Consider the following 19,872-nt stretch of genomic DNA (forward strand, 5'->3'; position numbering starts at 1 on the left):
AGAATGGCACTGAAGTTACCATGCAATGGATCTCCCTGGACATCCTGAGGCCTCGGAAAACAGCAAGGCAGCACTGGGACAAACCCTCCCTTGAAAACTGCATTGCATTTATTTTTTTTTCTTATTATTATTTTTTTTGCACTCATTTCTATGCAGATGAAAAGACAAAAAGGTTTGAAAGAGTAAGAAGAGAGGGTAAATTTCTGCTCTCCAGTAAACAAAGTGTGTGATAAATCATTGCCCCTGTGTTATTTTCTGTCTGTGAGGCTCCAGAACACAGAGATTTGACTAAAAATTTAACTCCCACTGCTGGCAAATCCAATTCAGTCTAATTGATCTGCTTTGCAAAATTATTCCCAGGTTCAAGCTATTCAAAATCTTTTATAGAAGTGATTACTGTGAAGCAAAGGGGCAAGCTCATATTCTGGTACTTCATGTACCCAGATCATGGGCATTTTAATGTGTTTCCAAAACTTGATCCACAGGAACAGAGGAGCAGGTGGCCATGGAAATATTTTGAGTTTAATGAATAAATTAGAAAGATGTCTTTGTAAAAGCTCTGGATCTTCTACTTTCATAGCTAGGGTACATCAAAGAAATGATAGGCATTAGGTACTGAAATCATCCAGGGAAAAAAGCTTGTGAAGAATCAAGCTGTGTTTATGTGTACTACCTGCTTTGAATTTCAATCTGGTTCCTGTAGTGTGATTTCATCTCTTGCTGAGAAAAACTCCACTTTGTTTCACTGGGTGAAATGAGCAGACAGAGCCTGCAGAGGAGGCAGTGACAAGGGACTCAGCTCAGCTCAGCAACATGAAAACCTTGGGTTTTCATTTCCTTCATGTCTGAGAAAACCTAGGGCTGAAGAATGGTATTCTGAGAATGTGCAAATTATTTGCAGCTGGAGTGAAAGGACAGAGGTGAGCTCCAGATAGCTCCTGCTGGTTTTTGGGGGAATTTCCTCCAAGCAGAATCCACTAGCACCCTACATGCAAGGAAAAGTCAACAGTGAAACACTTAATAGCAAACCCTGAAGGATTACTTTGCTGCAGCTTCTCTGAAATTCACTGTTCTTATGACAGGAAAATTTCAGATCAGCCATTTTGAGCGAGGTTAGAACAGAAGTAAAAGTGTTTGCTCGTGCTAAATAATTTTGGATTTCTTTGGCAAGTTTCACCTTTTCCCACTCCCCAGCCCTGCTCTAGAGAACAGGTGATGTAGCTGGTAGGAAACAAATGAAAATGTGTCTTTTGCCATCTACCTATAACCACACCACTGCTTCTGAAGACATTTGGCAGTTCATGTAGCAACTTTGTGGTGCTCCTCCCAGGCCGTTGAGCTTTGTCACACGACGTCTTGTTGTCCCCACCATGCCAAAAATAAAGCCAGTGGCTCCCTGACTTCCCAAGAGCCATGATCCAGCTGTCCCAAATCTCCAAAAGTAAACTGGTGAAAACTAAGCAAAGACATCATGATTCCTTTGATTAACTATAAGCAACCTATGCTCTGCCACACTTCAGCCTTTGTAGTGGTATCATCACCAGCACCCCTTTTAAAGCCTTGAGCAGCTGCTGCTTGGTACTTTCCATTACAGCCACTTCTTTATACCATGTGAAAATTCGGTCACCCATCAACTCACAAGCATCATTTTAATGATTTAATGAAAGGTGAAAACACTGAGAGCAGTCCAAGGAAATTACATCATGGCATTACATCATAGGTACTTAAACTAAAGGCATGAAATTACGATGTCATTTTAAAAAAACACCGCTGTCAATTAAAGATGATGTACAGATTTTTGTACAAAAGGAAGACAGAAGATAAGTTAGTAGTGAAATCGTAATCTCTTTTTTTGCCTAAAAATGCCTGCGTTTTTACCACTAGAGGGTACCGGTGCTCCACAGAGTGAGGGGTTGCATCTCCCTAGTTTTGAAACAGGCTCAAAGCAGCTCAAAGATGCTCAGGTCGATCGCAGCCACGTATTTGATGCAAGGAAAGGGGTCTTACAGCGATGAAGGAGTTTGGTCAATAAACATCCCAGGTTTGACACCAAGGGACAGCTGCTCAGTGCTGTTGGGGGTACTGCTTGTTCGATCTCTGCGTGTGGCACCGAGCACGCTGCAAGTCCCAGCTGCAAGTGAGAGCCCACCCGTGAGAACAAGAGGTCATGCAGGACAAAACACCCACTAAAAGTAGGGTGAGAGGATCGTACTGAAGACCACAATTTGTTATGAATAATCTTGAGGGCAAATCTGAGAAGAGATCGTGGCCAGAACCCCGCATTGCAGGGAGTGCATGAAAGCTCCTCAGAGGCGCCATTGCTGAGGGGGAGCTGCAGGCCCCAAACCCACGGAGCCCTCAGAGCCTCGCCCCGGGCTCCTTCCCGCAGGACTCCGGGGTAAGAAGGGATGAAATGCCCGTGTTAGTGCCCATAACCACAACCCATCTTGGAAGGGTCTGCTTTCCTCCTGCTGCACCAATATCTGAAGGGTAAACACCAACTGCAAACACCCACAAGTTAACCAACTCACATCTCAGCAGTCCTCCTCAGCCTCGGCAATAATTATCACTGCAGCTCAGAGCACGCCATCAATTTTAATGTGCATTGATGCTATGCAGCCCAGCCTCTTCTGGTCTGGATCTGGATGGTTTTGAAACCTGCAAGTCTTCTTGTGTCCTCTTCTTATGGAAGATGTCACTCAGATTCCACCCTTCTTACATCAGCCCCCCTTGCTCAGCAAAGATGATAAGAATGTTCATCTTCTCCTTGCTGCTACTGCCCCTATTTTGGGCACACCTATGCCCGTATTGGCCATGCAAACATAAAGACAAGACAGTTGGCAACAGGACAATGCCTGAGTCTGCACTGCCTAATTTCATTTTGTAGAGGAGCAGTGTGGGCTGACTGGTTGAGTCTGGCTCTAAAATTGTAACAGGAAAATCACAGGGTAAGAAACTGATGAAAGCACAGGATGAGCAGGAGGAAGACTGCCCCTGACCTGGGGAATCAAAGGACAGAAAGGGAGAAAATCTGAAATTTACTCACTGTTATTCATGGGACATAGAGCACTAAGGGTTGGAAGAAAGAAATAGAGTGAAAATCAAGGTTTAAAATGAAAACTCAGTCCTATTAAGTCAAAACTTCCTATTTAACTGTTTTTCAGCAGATGGCAGTCCAGACTTCAAGAATGTATATCACCTATGCCAAATGAGGATCTGAATGTGTTCTTCAGCATTTTAGAATCACCCTTGCCATTACTTTACATAATTTTCACAGCACATTACATGATTCCTATTTGCAGCATTATGCCTTAAAAATATGATTAGTTTGTTGTGTGCATAATTTCCAGACCACCAAATGGCAGTACTTGTTTGTTACTGTCACAAATAACATATTATTCAGGTCAATTTATTTTCTTAGTTTTAGAAATTACATATTTAATACTCATATATTTACTAACTGCACTATTTTGTTGTGTTAAAAAGAGTATTCAAAAAAATTCTTTCCCAGAAAAGAAGTAATTTACAACTATGCATGATCATGAATCTAATGTTTCTTGTATGAACATCACAGACTGTTTTGTTGGTAAATTTTTACTTATTTTGCTATTCCCCATTCTTTGAGTTTTTCTTCTATATCTGTTTTCATTTGAAGCCAAGAGAATGCAGATCTAGCTAAGAACCTTTATGTGTTTTATATATACATCTGCTCATCACTTTTCTGTTCACCATCCCTTCCTCCAAAATTTAGGAGCAGATCCTGTAGGAAGTTGCCTGTAATCTATTCCAAAACAGATTTCCTATGAAGTTGTTTTGAACACTAGATCTGCCATAGGCAGGCCAAACTACATTTGCATTTGGTACCATTTTGACAAATTTTTGTGCTGTGGGACAAAATGTTAAACCTCAGTGATGTTTAGTTATAGAGAGGAATGTGTGCTTCTAGTGTACAGCTCAGGTTGATTTAAAGCAGGTTGATTTATAGCTCAAGCTGGTCAGGAGCACCTGGAGAGATATTTCTTCTCTTTACCTGTAAGGACAGACTGGTGATGAGCTTCCATGGAGAGGTTTACTGTGTAAATCAGCTGAATGTCACCCTTTATGTTTACCCCTGGTTTGAATATAATTATAAACACCACCTCTTCATAATGTTTATGTATTTTTGTTACTGAAATTAGCCAGCCAGCCACAGCATTTCTGGTGTGTCTGAAATCCCTTGCTGTAAATTTAGATATCATATCTACATGTGGTCAGGGATCCTGGTTACAAAATTATAATCCAGGCTTTGGGTAATAAAGCCTCTAGTCTCTAACTGAACAGTTACTAGTAAGAAATCACCCCACTCCAACAGTGCACAGATTTCTTTTTGCTCTCTCATCTTCAATACCAATTCTTGCAAGACATTGGGACCCTTCCGTCTCCAAATGTTCTCATGAATCTTAGATTTTTCGGCTTTGCTTCATTTGGTATTTTATTTTCTTCCCTTAAAGCTTATGCTCTGGTTTCATTATGCTCTGCCACCTGGAAAATGCTAATGGAATTCTCTAAGATTGTGATATGTAAGAAAAATCTGACAGTGTTCTGCTAAATTTTTGGTTTGGGGTATCCAAAGCAATATGGTTCTAAACCATGATTCCCACACAGCTTCCCAAATTTCATATTGGAAAAACCTTATTTTCTTCAGCTATTGGCTTTTACCCATAAGGATTAAAAATGCATCTTTTCTCACATTTCTTTCAGTTGCTCTATATTCCTACCCACCATCTTTTTCTCTTCTTCAGAACTTCATTTTTCACAGAACATCTGCAGTATCTTGCACTGATCGCTTTATGGTTGCTAATGAGAAGCTTGAGTCAGGGTTTTTAACACTAAAAAAATGACATTACCAAATATTTGAGAACAGCTCTTCAGAGAGGAGGGAATGCATGCCTGATTTCCACAGACTCTGGAATAATTACTGTTTAATATTTAGATTCTTGAATCTCTGCACTTCCAAGCAATAGGCCAGAGATCAGTACTGAGATAAGGGTGACAGGAAAAATACAAACATTTTGTGAGTCTACAGAAGGGCCAGGGATGCCTGGAAAAGCACTGAGAAACTTAGTGGAGGTCCTGGAAGAGAAGAGAAAAAGCAAGAAGTCCTGCACAAGAGATGTTCTAAGGTTCCTCCTTCCTTGCATCCACAGACTTCCCTGAGTGCACACCCACAGCTCCATGCAGAAGTCCCTGCCCCAGTGCCACTGTATAGCAAGGACAGGGTAGAAATGCCATGCTCAGTAAGCTGTATTGCATTCTTACTCTGCTGTGGTAGCAGAGGCAGAAAAAAGTCCTTCACATGATGCTGAGGGAAACCCTAGGAAGTAAGGAAAGATCCCCAAAAGAGCCCTAGTCTAACTGGCATACAAGCTGACCTGGCAGGTGGTGAGGTGGTAGCCCAGAATGACACTTGTCCACTGGTGACAGAAGTGACAGACATTGTCCCTGGCACAGCAGGAAGCTGAGGCAGAAAAAACCCCCTTACTCATGCCAGCTTTTTGATGGCCTTGAGCTCTCTTTGGCAGGATTGCCTCTTAATGGGCTTCACTGCTGTTTCCATGAGTCTGGAATGCTTTTAAAATCAAGACCTGGAGGGGAAAACTGTGCTTCACAGCAGGGCATTTAGGGTGCAAAAGAACAGCTTTTATATCAGATGGTTCCTCTTTCCTCTCCTCCTTGTACTACCCAAACCAGGTTAAAGCTCCCTTGTCTTACTTTTTCTCAGGCCCAGTCCTAGAAACCTTTTTCTTCTGAGCCCTGTTGACTACCACTGCAATCTTTCCCAGGGTCTGGCATGCTGGTGCATTTTGGGTCAGCAGTGTCAGATAGCACAGATACAATCAATCTGCATTTTCTGTCAGAAGAATGGCCTGACACATTTCCCAGGTTTGCTGGTATGAGACTGCAAAATAGCCCAGAGCACTACATTTCCCTGCCTGTTTTTTCTCAGCTTAAAAGACAAGAGTCATATACCAAGATCCTATTTCCCTCCTGGGAAAAGTGTTAAAATTGCTCCAAAATTCCTGGCACATGTAAGTTACTGGGAGACACCAAGGGATCTGCTCACATGGGTGACTGAGTGGGGGACAGATGGCAGAAGAAAAGGAAAGGCAGTGACAGCATCAGCTACCAAGGGGTTGGATGTCTCCTATCCTCTGCACTTGAATAAGGATGAAAAAACATCTGACTTGCAACTAAATACCCTGAATTGCTTCATTAGTGGTTTTAAATTCTATTTTTATATCAAGTAAAGGACATCAGACAACATCAGACTGAACTATTGTTTGGGGCTTTTATCTGCCATGACCAGAATGCCTATCCATGGGCTTATCTCTGGCTGGCAGCAAGCTGCTAATTGAGTTGAGACACACAGACGATGAACATGGTGAGCCATCAGTGCAGCAGAGCAGGGAGAGCACAGAGCAAAACCACATCACCCTGCAGCCCCAGCTGCAAAAATCACAAATCAAATGAGTTCTGACAGGGCATTCTCCAAAAGATTTTAAAAAATTAGTGCAGATCCATTTGAAGGTAAACCTTAAGATTCCTACATTGGTTTCTGCTAAATTTTGCAAAATAAAAGCGTTGGACCTTTGAAAGACAACCTGTGATTGAGTAGTCAAGTGCCCAGACTACAGCAAACTCTGTAAAGAAATGAATTTAGATGATAGGAAGAACCTAAGGTAAGACTGGCAATCATCCATATCAACATCTTAATATCTTAAACATGGAGAAAAACATGCTTAAACATCTGGAGAAAAATTTCTAGGAATTTCAAATGTCACCCAAGACTGCTGTGTCCAGAGGGACAAAAGATCTAGGAGTCTACTTCCAAACATGACAAAATCTCAGGGGTACACAAGATTTAGGATGTCTCACAGGGACACACATTGATCTCCCTCGCAAACCCTTCCTTGTTTCTTTAGAAAGGAGAGGAATGAATTATACCCTCTGAATAAAGTTTTAAAAATCTCAAGAAAATGCAAATGAAAGTAACTTCTGAACACACAGTTGTGACTTCTGCCTTGATTGAACAGTATTGTGATATTTTCTACCATCCCATTTGAAATCGATAATCAAAAGACTGTAGCAGACAGAGAAAACAAACAGAAAAACCCATTCAAAGAGCCCACCCACCCATTCTTCCACTTGATCAAACTGCCTTTTCTTGCAGGCACACATATAAAATCTATTAGGTCCTCCAAAGCTGTCAGAGCTGAAAGTGAATTTCTAATATGAAAGCAGCAGTGTCCAGAAAAAGCCTCTGTAGTCTCCAATACAGAGTCACTAGGTATGAAATTGATAATAATAATTTGGTGGTCAGACAGATTCTTAAAATGAACTGAAAAGAGAATCTTTGCTCTTTATGCAAGACTTCAACCCATTTGGGAGTATTAATAGTTGTTTTTTTTCTGGTTTTGACCATACATTGCAAACCAAATATTTTCAAAAATGCCAATGATTCCAACCTAATATAGCACTTCAGCCACATGGGATTGACAATTGAAAAAAATAATCAGCTGGGACTGTATCTTCTTTGTCTGTGCCTTCTAAAACTCAAGACACAGACACTCTTACATGGGAACATGAACACTTTCTGCAAGGATCTCAGCTCTCACTTGGAGTGGGACATTCAGAAGAACTGCTGCATCGTGCCTTTCCCAATAGACTTTTAGCCTGTCAAAGATTTGCAGCCATGTAAGGAAGGGGTGCAAGGCTGCTCATGACCTGCACCCCACAACAACTCTGCCAGTACACTCCAGGTGCAGGTAACAGCTCAGTGGGTTTTCCATTATGGGCAGTGAAGTGTCCTGATAATGCAGCTCCTGTGGAGCAGACATATGGCTCACTTCTCTCAGATTAGGTAGAATCTCTGGGTTTTCTGACATTAACTCCACAGTGAGCTCTATCATTTTGCACCTGAGGTGGTCACAGTTGTTCCTGTGACACAGGGCACTTGACTCAGCTAAATTCATGAAGTATTGCAGCTAGAATATTTTCCCCCATAGTGTTTAATCATTGCCTGACCTGGAGAAAATCAGACAAAGATCTCAGATCTTTATTTTGAACTATCCAGTTGTTGGGTTTTTTAAATCCAGGAAGACTTTCCAAATTTTTTCTATAAGTGAAGAGTTCAGAGTCATTACTGCAACTTAGGTTATTTGACAACACTGCACATCAGCTTTTCTTAACAATCTGGTCTGTAGACAATGACCCATTCACAGATCCAGTGGTTCTGCAAAACAAACTGACATCAATAAGTCAGGGAAGGATTTTTTACTGTGAAGAATGCAAAGAGGATGAGCTGCCCTCACTTTATCCACAGGGAAAGAAGAAGAGAAGAAAGGATCTGTGCTGAAAGATATCAGGGCTAAACTTGATGTCACAGGAGCTGTGGATAAAAAGAGCAGTGGTGGTGTAGAGGAATGCTTTTTCTTGAAATACACAAATTGACACAGGCAAAATACTGTGTTAATAGACCAAATTTCACTGGAAATTAAACCATATTCTTAATCCAGTTTGATTTTATGCTGTGCCTATAAACATTCTCTTGCACCAGACTCTTCAACTTTGCTTTGTGCTCCATATCAGGTTGTAGTCTGGCATTTGTGATCAGTCAGACAACAAGGATTCACAGCTCCAGCTCATTTCCACAATAATACCCCAGAAAATGGCATTAGCTGGAAGCCTGGGGAAGGCAACTGAATGCAGAATATTCTTAAGTCTCTCCCTAAAACATAACAGGGAATGTCTCAGAAGCTCTAGATTATCTCAGATAAAATAGCCATTTTTAAGCAAATTAAGCATTTTTAATCAAGTGTAGGAGCCTTATCTCAGTCTGATCCCAGGGGATGGGCTTCTATCCAGTAATGATCGACACCACAATGTAACTCCACTCTCATGCTGCTTCTCCATGGGGAAACAGATACTCCTCCCCTAGGTTCTGTTGCATACTTCCAGCCTTGTATGAAGTCTCACAGTGCACTTGGTGCACGCGACCCAAGTCCCAGATTTTTTGTGTTTCTGAAGGAGATGGCTCATTATACCAACCAAGAGTAGTGTCAGAGTCCTGGCCCTGAGCACAGTGTCACATGGATGAAAATCCCTTTGGGATGGGAACCTGAGCATGGTCTCCCAATCACACCTTCCTCAGATGGCAAGGTGTTTGATGCCAGGCCCTTTCTCTCAGTGCAGAAATAAAACCACTCCTGTAACTCAGCCTCACACCAATAAAACCACTGCCACAGGTCTTCTGGCTTTTAATACCTGCCTTTCAAATATATTTGAGGGCTTCTCTGATACTTCTATAAGAACACTGGGAAACTTTTTTAATATCTATTTGTTGGGAAGATAAAAGAGGGACAAAAAGTGGCTTTTTGACCCTAAAATGTCAGCTTCTGCCTTGATGGTTTAACACATGACAAGATATGTAGTCTGGATAGAAATGTGAGGGGGATGATCAGTTGTTTAAAGGCAAATCCCTTTATAATAATGTTTTTTTCAACATCTTGCCTTTCAACTGATGAGAATATGTCAATAACTTTTAAGTGTTTCAGCAATGGTGCTTAGAGACACTGTGTTATGTAGAATTTCTGTAAGATCTGCATCTCCTTAGGAAAGAGCTTTGAAGGGTCTGCAGCTGCAGACCCATGGTGCTGATGAAGTGTGGAGGCCAATGCAGCAACAGCTGAAGTGTGGGGTGCAGATGAGTTATTTGTGCTCCTTTCCCATCTCCAGTTCACATTCATTAGCAAATGATGAGTTGTGTTAGCATGGCAAATGAATCACAGCCTCACTGGAGGTGAACTTTGGATAAGCTTTTTGGAGATCTTTGTACCGTCAGGACTCTGACTGATGCAATGGAACGGTATCATTAGCACACAGGATTTCTACCTGTGTAAATCTGATGATGTTTTAAAGTATTTCTGCTGGTTTGCATTACCATAAACAATTAATCAGCATTCAAAATTCAGAACGATCATCTGTAAGCATGTAACATTTCATTTGATGCCCGAAGTTGAAGTCTTTGGAGGAGGTTATCAGTCTTTTCCAGAGCTGTCCAATTTTGTTCCTGAAATGTTTCACCAGCATCTGCAACAATGTTTCTCAACACAATGTATGATAGCCCTTTTGCTCAACTGACTTGTTAATGTCTCAGATGGTATTTTCCCCGTTTAACCTGACAGATTCAAACAATGACAATTCTATCAAACACTCAGGGAAAAATGTCAATATGGAAGGAGATATTTTTGTTTTTATTTGAAGAAAGAAATCTATTGAGTTGAATAAGTAAATAGAAATGGCAGAGATTTCAGTGTATGTAAAGTACATTTAGAAAAAACAGAAAAAAATGCAGTAATGAGAAGTCCTGCATGCAGAATACAATCTAGAAAACAGTTAAGCCTGTGCTAAAAAACTCTGTTAGGGACTATCATGTTTGTATCCCCAAAACCCCTGAATCTTTGTGTGTCTCCTAGATGGAACAGCTGGTTTTACAGAAGGAAAGTTGTCTGTAACAGAGGAATACTGGGCACAGTGGGACACAAGTCTTGATATAACTTTCCTATTCTTATTTGACATCCATGGAAACAGGAATTCCTATTCTTAATTCAAGTTTTGTCACATTCTTCTGCTGTGATATCAGTGCAGAGAGTGACTAGAATTTCAGCATAATAACGAATCAATAAGGGTGGAGAGCTGAATCCATTTTCAGGTATAGCATGACTGATCTGACCAGCCAGCCAGCCAGTAAAGCTCACTCAGTGAGCTGAACAGCCCTCTGAGCTCCACAGATAGTACCAGGTACATTAGTGGGACAGCAGACACTTAAATCATCTGTACACACAGAGATATTTGGGTGCCTGAATTGAATATCCAAATCATGCCTTGAATCTCATCTCTTGCAGGTGAACAGAAGCAGAACATCTGGAGCAGCAAGTAACAATTCTGGTGCTCTGCTCCCAGCTTGCAGTGCCTGTTCTGAATGCTGGGGTGATGGGGAAGGTTTGCATCAGACATGTAGAGCTTTTCCCTTTATCTGTAAAATTAAGACTGTTGCAGAGGGATAAATTTCAGGCGTAGGTTTCTATCGACCTCCCAGACAACCATGATGGTTGACACAGGTATCTAAAAGGCGTGAAAAGTCAGTTTTTTCTCCCTTTATGTCCCACCAGGACATGTCCAAGGATAGGGAGCTACACTTGCCATGTGGCTACAGAGAACATTAGTGGTGAGCACAAGGCTGTAACTCTTTACTGGGTGAAACTCAGATGATCCCTCCAGTACCTCAATTCTGTGATTAAACAGGGATTTTAGCCATGGCTATCTACAGCACTAGATACACATTTCTTTTTGCTATAAAGTGGCTTGAAGTTGTTGTCAAGACTGATTAATTATCTCATAGGCTCCAACTCAGGGGTGTTTTCTGAGTAGTCTTGATCAAGATGCTCATGACTGATTGTACATTGATTGTTCTATTGCTTACCAGCAGCAGTAGTCCCAAAAAGTTTCAGGATTCTGGTCTATATTCAAAGCAGTCCATATTCTTTTTAAACGGGAAATTAAGGAGCCAGTCCCAGGCAGTTCACTTGGGGAGCCAAAACTAATAATGAGTTGCTCTTAGAAATACCTTTCCATACCATTTTTATACTCGAGTATAGATGACTTCTATTGTTTTTCCACAGACAAGACAACTATAAAAGTAAGAATTTCTAAAGAAAGAAAGCTTAGCTTCTCCTGTGAAGGAGAGCTATAGGAACAAAAAACCAAAACCAACCAAAAAAAAAACCCCAAAACAAAACAAAACAAAAAACCCCAAGTATTGAAGTGCCAATAGAATTATAAGACCTGATAACTACAAGTTTTCAAGTAATTTGAATTCTGGGGATGCTGTGGTAAGTCTAATGATAAAGCTGATTACTCACAAGAACAAAATTTGAAAGAGTTTCATGGTGAATGCTTCACATTAAATTACTGACACTATTTTGGTCACTGTAGCATTTAAAAAAAGAGCACATGGTTGTACTCAGCTTACTTGTGAAGTTATTAGATACATCTCAAGGTGCCTGCTTTAGGTGTACACCAGAGAGATGCAATGTGGCTGTGGATTCTGTTTATCTAACACTAGTGATTCAACATGCCCATAATAGAAAGCACATAATTAAGGTCTGCACACACCATTACTAGATTTATGGGGCAGGCTAAGAAATATTTCACCCTTCAGACTCCTGAGGGAACTTGTGCTCCTTCTTCCAGCATGGATCATTATGTTCTTTCCTTCACAGGACAGAAGAATACAAAAGTGTGGGAAAAATTTCAAACACAAATATTGTTTTGCCAGGAATTTTGAGTCACTGTCTTTATGCAAGAAATGTCACACAGTGCACAAACACAGGAGAAGCTTTTCCCTTGAGCCTGCACAATAGAAATTTATAATGCAGTCGTTATTTTGTGCATTGTGTTGCATCTTTTCACCTTGCTCCACTGCTTAAACTCACATTAGTTTTATTCTTTCTGTAATTATTTAACATGGAGAAGTTCTTTATCTTGGAGGATGCAGTCTTATAGAAATGTTTTCTCACCTCCTGGAAGTAGTTCTGGTTTTTCTGTTGTATTTATTTATTCATTTCTTTTAATCTGTTTATTTATTTCCAGAACAGGTTTTTTATTAGTGCCCTAATTTACAGAGCAGGGAATAAATGGCACATGTCTGTCTCTTCATCCTTTATTACAGCATTAACCTTTCCATTATCTGCTCAAAAGCAGGGTTTAAATTGCAGCCATTAGATCCAGCAATGACTTCATCGGCTAATTGAGCAGCAATCCCAATCAGTCAGTTGATGGCCCACAGATCCAAACTTCATCAGTTAGATTATAAAAGGAGAAACAAAAAATAACAGCTAAAACCAGATTGAATTCAGGGGTTATTGGCTCCTCTCCACTTGCTTTTATGGTACAGCAAGTTAGCTAGATTGGAGTCACATAATGCTCCTAATTGATAAGGTAGCAGTGCATCAGATCAGACATTTTTTGCATGCATGAATTTCCATAATTACCTCAATTCAGCTGGGAACAAATAAAGTATAGATTAATTTTCTATGATTCACACATAAAAATCTACATTTATTTCATAGGTATACATGAAACATATCACTGTGCTTTTGGGAGAGACCAGTTCCTGTTTTAGAGTCAGCATGCATTGGTCTGCATGGTTCTGCCTGCCCTCAGGTTCTCCTCTCCCCTTCATCCACTCCACCTGCAAGATGAGAAGTTCTTCTCTGTCACTGTTTGGTGCCCAATGGGAACTAAGGAAACTTGAAATATTAAACTGGAAAGATTCAGATAACTCCACCCTACTCTCAGCCTTTTGGTTGGATCTCATCACCTTGGCAATACTGGGTTTAGGGGGAGTTCAGGCCAAGTGAATCTATTGCCCAGTCTTCACTAAGCTGTCAAATTTACATTGACATCCCTCTGGTTACTCTGCAATGGGATTTCAATCCCACTTACTCCCAGTGAGTAAAAAATAAATTTACTATAGTCCCTGAGAAGAAGTTTGTGTACATACACCTTTAAAACCTTACCTTAAATCTGGAGAAACAGATCTGGTAAAACAGCAAGCCATGCTATTACAGTTACTTGTTAGTTCCTCTAACTTAATTATACAGTGTATTAGTATGAGAGTGTCAGAATTAATGAGTCTATCAAGGGCATTAAGACAAATGTGGCTGAAGTGGAATGGGTTAATTTTTCATACTAAGAAGCAATTAATGAATGTGAGGGCACAAAATCCTGTGTTTTCACAGTTAATCTGCTCCCATTATCATTGTAGCCTGGTTAAAGAAGGCTCAGGTATTTCTACATCCCACTGAAACCTGTTCCATATTTGTATTTTTTTGTTTCTTAGAAGCAGTACATATACAAAGGCCACCATTTAAGGAAAGTAATGACAGCTTGAGCAGAAGTGCAATAAAATCCAGGAAGTCTTTGATGCACAGGATGACACACTTCATGCATCTTACTTCCACAGTCTGATTTAAGCCAAGCACTAGATTTGGCATCAGGGAGGGATATCTCTTCATTTCACTCTGGCATTGACCATTGGCTTAGGCCTGGATATTTTCTTTTATTTTGCCTAAAACATAAGGCATTATCTATTTCTTAGGCTAATCTGGGAGTTATTTTATTATAGCAGGAAATAATTAGTGTCTCACTCTTGAAATGCTTGGTCATCAGTACAGGCCTTTTTCTTTTTTCCAGTGTTTCAGACTCATTGTAGAGATAACTGTCATTGTTCTGGTGAATACAGTGCATAAGTAGATTGTCTCTGATATCACCTGCAGAAAATACTTAATTTTATATAACTGAATATGACTGAAGCTGTTGATCCTTGTAGCCTTTGCAATGAAACAGAGGACCCCATCTTTATATCTTGGAGCCTGACTATGAGGGGTCAGAGGTACAGAAGGGGCTGTAACTCTTGCACATGCAGAGGAATATCAATGAAATAAATCAGAAAGATCAGAGAATCATAGAATATGCTGAGCTGGAAAGGATCCATTAACATCATCAAATTTATATCCTGGCCTTGCACAGGGTACCATGAGAAACATGCCTCAAAGAATTGTCCAAGCGCTTCTCGAACTCTCTCAGGCTTGGTGCTGCTATCACTTCCCTCAGGAGCCTGTTACAGTTCCCAAACACCCTCTGGGTGAAGAATCCTTTCTTATTATCCAGCCTAAAACTCCCCTGACACAGCTTGAGGCCATTCCCTCAGGTCCTGTCACTGGCCACCAGGGAGAAGTAGCCACTGTCTGCCCCTCCTTTTCCCCTCATGAGGAAGCTGTAACTGCAATGGGGTCTTCCCTCAGTCTCCTCTTCTCCAGGCTGAACAATCCAAATGACCTCAGCTACATCTTTTTTGGCTTCACCTCAAGACTCTTCACCACCTCATGGTCTCATCTGGATGCTCTCTAATAGTTTAATGTCTTTTCTTTTATTGTGGTGACCAAAACAGTACACAGGACTCGAGGTGAGGCTGCCCCAGTGCAGAGCAGAGCAGGACAATCCCCTGCCTTGCCCAGCTGTGCCTGATGTCCCCAAGAACAGGGATGTCTCTTCTGGCTGCCAGGGCACTACTGGCTCATGTTCAACTTTCTGTCACCCAGGACCCCCAGGTCCCTTCCCAGAGCTCTGCTCTCCAGCCTCTCATCCCCCAGTCCACACAACCAGGGGTGCCTTGTCCCAGGTGCAGAATCCAGAACCTGCCCTTGCTAGGCTTCATTTGGTTGATGATTGCCTATGTCTCTGATTTGTTGAGTTCTCTCTGCCCTCAACGGAGTCAATATCTCCTTACAATTTTGTATCATCACCAAACTTACTCAGTACAACTTCAGGTCCAAGATGCAGGTCTGTCCCCTTATTCCATCTTCCTACAATTTTACTGACCAGCTCTTCTCCCCGGTTCCCGGAACCGATGTAAGAAACTGATGTGAGAGCACAGGATGTAAGTGAAAAGTACTAAATAAAGGAAGCAGACATCAGTAACTTCATTTTCCTCCTGTCAGGTTTAAAATAATTTTTGATGAATAGGGAGAACATCTTTTCATGTGAGCTAAAAATATTACAGGAAATTAAATAGGGTTGTGAAGATGTTAAATCTGGAAAGTGTATTCAATCATTATAACATCAGTTTTAGCTCTGATTTGAGCTCAAAACCTCAAACCAAACTTAACTTTGGAGCCCTCACAACATCTCTGGAGTGTATTCTGGTTGCTATATTTATAGACAGTGTTACATGAATGTTCTGTCTTTATGTGCAGCTATTCAGGAGATAGGGAGGCAGTGGGTAGCACTCCGGAACACATCTGCTTGATGTACCAGCATTATGGAGTCAGGAGGGTTTAATTTAGCAGATTTAACTGCATTGTTCACAGGGCTTAGATGAGAGCAACCAGAAATTATTTAATTATTTTTAAACATGAATACCAAATTACTTTTGGGAAAGTTTGTATGTGGGAGTGAGCATGTGCGAGTGTATTCTGAATTTATTTTCTGGCAACTAAACATCCTACAGACATTGGTTTGCTATTTCAAGGAGAGATGAAATCTAAACTACCTTGATCCTCATCCCCATCCTAAAGAGAATTTCCCAGAAGGCTTGGGAAAATCTGACAAATCAAATTATTAATTGATTTTTTTTGAAATGTTTTTACTCTTTTACCAGAAAAAAAAAAAAAAAAAAAAAAAAAAGGCACACCTGTGCTTTGAGGAACGAAGCCTAGAAAGAAACAAGAGTATGAAGGAAAATTAAGAATTTGATCTCAAGCTTTTAGAAATTACTGGCAAAATTATTGTTTCCTTTAATAGTGAAAAGACCAGAGCTCAAAGCATGAGCCCAAGAAGGGAAGAAAAGAATAGGGCAATGATGAAAGACAGTAGGCACAGAGAAATGGTGACAGTCAGAGAGCAAAGCCCAAAGCCAAACTCTTTCATGTGAAAATCTCCACACTTCAATGACCTAAGCACTTCTGATGTCTGGTAATTTCCCTCTTTGGGGAAGATGACCCCAAACCTACTGTCACTGTGCACTGAACTCAAGACGTTCAAAGTTGCCGTTTATTCTTCTTTGAAGTTTTCTCTTTTTATTTTTTCAGCCTATCTGCTGTCAGCTCAGGAATTTTTACCCCACCAATTCTGAGTACCTATGTCTCTGGTAACTGGGGGAAGTCTTAAAGAGGGATCTTACAACTGTAAAAAAAACCCTTTTCATTTTGATAAGTTGGAATAGGCAATAAATTGAGGTGCCTTTAGCTAATGCTGTAGTTTTATGTGTTTTCCAACAGAACAGGAGAAATCTACTAGAGCAAATTAAAGGCTCAGGGAAGGGAAGCAGACAGGATTTAGCTAAGGTTTTATTAGAAGAATTAGTTTTGAATTTTACAGTGTCAGTTCTGAAGGCCTGGGGCTTTAATCCTGCAAAGACTTTACTGTGCAATCTCTGCTGGACGTTGTACCATGATACATCATTCCCTGTTTGCAGCACAAATTCTTTTCTGATTGAGATTTCTGAAAACTTTGAAATAATACAGCATATGATTCAGCTCCCATTGATCAGCTGAACTACACCAAGCTGCAGAGCTTGTGAGGATGTAATCTTTTGGGGGAGGTAAATTTTAACAGACTGCTGGGGATATTTTTGGTTTGTCATGTGCAATCTGGCTGTAATCTCATTGGTACCCACTGAGAAGTCAGAAAGGATGATGTCTGTGCTAGAGCTGCTGGTGAAAGGTTATTCTTAATTTTGATCTGGCAAGTGAGTTATCAGCCATCATGAATGACAAGATTCCTGCTCCCACTCAGCCAGTGATGAGCAGACCTTAAAATCTACTGTCTTAAGAAGGCATAATTACAAAACCATTTCAAAGTCAAGGTTAAAAACCTGAGATGCTTCATTGCCCCTTTGCAGGAGAATAAGAAATAGCATTGTACACTCTCCTCCCCGCCTCCATTAACTAATTCTCTAAAAAAAATCAGCAGTTGTTATTCTAGGAGGCAACTGACAGTTAAGACTAGAAAGAATATTTTACCTTAAAGTGGAGAGAGAAAAGTGTTAAAAAAATAAGAAGTTTTAGTTTGTTTTTTTTTTTTTTTGCAAAATCAAGCTCTGGATCAAATTGTCTGGCAACACAGTGGAGGTTTTAGCATGAAGTAACAATGAAGGAGGGCATTACCTGCTGAAAAGAGCTACTTATAAGTGGATGAAGCTTTATGTTAATTTAAAATGTAGTGATTCAATAAACAATTAATTTAAAATGTGGTGATTCAATAGACAGTGGGAATCATTTCATGGGTTTGTGGGACAGCATCCCACCCAAACTAATGGAATAATGTTTTCCATCAGTATCAGTGCTGATTTGAAATTGTGTCTGTTTTCAAAGCTAGAGCAAAGTAAGGCAAAAATAAACAACAAAATTATTTCTGAAGTAAAACCTTCCATTCACCCTCATGGAAATGTTAAAGAGAGGATAATTTGATCTAATCATATAATGTTAGCAAATCTCTGAATAACAGCTGCAGCATGAAGAGGGCATCAGTGTTAACTCTCCAGCATGGGCACCAAGGTCTGACGATTAGCACTCATGAAAAGCACTTTGTTGCACATGCAAAACCCAGTTGCTAAGGGGACCTGAAAAATATTTAAAACCAGAAAGTGGCAGGCATCCTCATGCAAGCTCAGTGTTATGCTGCCTCTGCAATCCTCTTTAATGCAAATATTTGTGGTGAGAAATTTCAAGCTGAGTAAGATCTCTCTTATTTTGCAGGTAATGATGGAAGGAAGGAGGAACAGGACAGAAGAGTGGGGTACAGCCAGCAGATAGTTCTACATTCAGAGTGAGCCCCTGGCTTCTACAGGGCCTGGTGCCAAAATGAAACAGCTGCATTTATTCAACATGTCCATGTTCAAAACATCGAATCCTTACTGCTGATGAAGACATACCTGAACTCTGTGTGCTGCATGCCCTGCTGCTTTCCTCAGACTGACAGAAGGTTGCTTCACCTGCCTGATGTTTGCTTGCTGATGACAAAGAGACCTCAAGCAGGAACTGAAATTGTCATCCCACACAAATACAGGCCAGAAGCTTTACAGTTACACTTTTCTATCTTATGAGTATGAGATATTGTCCACGCAATTGAATATAAAGTCATTCAAAGAACCTGCTTGACTCTAATCACATTTCTTAATTTTTTTTTAATTTTTTTTTTTGCTTTCTGGTATCAGTCTGATGTCTGACTGCCAGCATACTTAAGGCACTGTGCCTCAGTAATTTATTCTAGCAGACAGAGAGCTGAGGGCTTACTTCATGTACAACCTCTCAGTGCTGTCTGGCAGTGGTCTTATGATTCCATAATTGTGAAACACTCCACAGAGGCAGGATCCAAAACAGGGGAGGTAACATTTCTATTTCCAGTTTTCTATTGGAGCTGTGTCAACAGTAACCCAGTAAATTAACCTGCAATCTTCACAATTCTCCTGGGTGATGTCAGACCACACCTAGAGCTGCTTACCCCTGAGTTACACAGGTAACCCCAGCATGCAGCACAAATCCAGAGTTTGGCTGAAGGAGACTTCAGGAAGCACAAATTTACAAAGGTTACAGGTCCAATATTTCTGGAAATTTCAAGAACACCTTGTACTAACAAAACTTTGATTAAGGGAGGCTTGTTAAGACAGTGCTGAACTGTGAGGCCAGTGCTAAAAATCCATTAAGAAAATAAATGCCTGGTCTCTGGTATTAAGAAACAATGTCTTGGTAATTTCCTTTGCAGGGCATATTATTGAATCTGGAGCAGGTTTACAATCTTGGAATATTAATTACCTTGCATTAATGCTATCAATACCAAACACACACTGGTGGGCTTTCACAGAGCAACTCGTCTCTTTATGAAACCTAAACTAAAGCCATCCATTGCTTTCCCATGTTTCCACCTTAGTGTCTGACTTCAGCCAAAGTCTGACAGGCAAAAGCAGGAATTGAGCAGGAGATGAATGTTATTTGGTGACAGCCATGGTGGATGTTCTAACGATGCTGATAATAGCTCATTAATCACAAATGAAACCCTGCCATAAAGCAGCCACTGGCTCACAGCACAAGAAGGAAGTGTATGCACAGTAAGGGAAATGTCCCCTCTCTCCCCACTGCTCCCTCCCCAAATGTCACATGGCCCAAATGGTGTTCATCAATACATTTTGATGACCACAGCTCCTGTCCCACTTCTAGAAGCACTCATCCTCCCAAGAAATGGGGTAAAAATAATCTCTGGGACATGTGACAT

General features: G+C 40.6%; 1 protein-coding gene and 1 long non-coding RNA gene across 3 annotated transcripts in view; one reads left to right on the forward strand and one right to left on the reverse strand.

The window, feature by feature from the left end:
- The window catches only part of KCNQ3 (potassium voltage-gated channel subfamily Q member 3), a 191,067-nt gene that overhangs the window by 36,514 nt on the left and 134,681 nt on the right, over positions 1–19,872 (reverse strand). The window lies entirely within an intron of this gene.
- On the forward strand, positions 1,571–18,767 carry LOC135285315 (uncharacterized). Its single transcript, XR_010350240.1, has 2 exons — positions 1,571–2,398; positions 18,360–18,767. It is a non-coding gene; the product is annotated as an uncharacterized LOC135285315 (long non-coding RNA).

Source organism: Passer domesticus, chromosome 1 (assembly GCF_036417665.1).
Source record: "Passer domesticus isolate bPasDom1 chromosome 1, bPasDom1.hap1, whole genome shotgun sequence".
NCBI lineage: Eukaryota > Metazoa > Chordata > Aves > Passeriformes > Passeridae > Passer > Passer domesticus.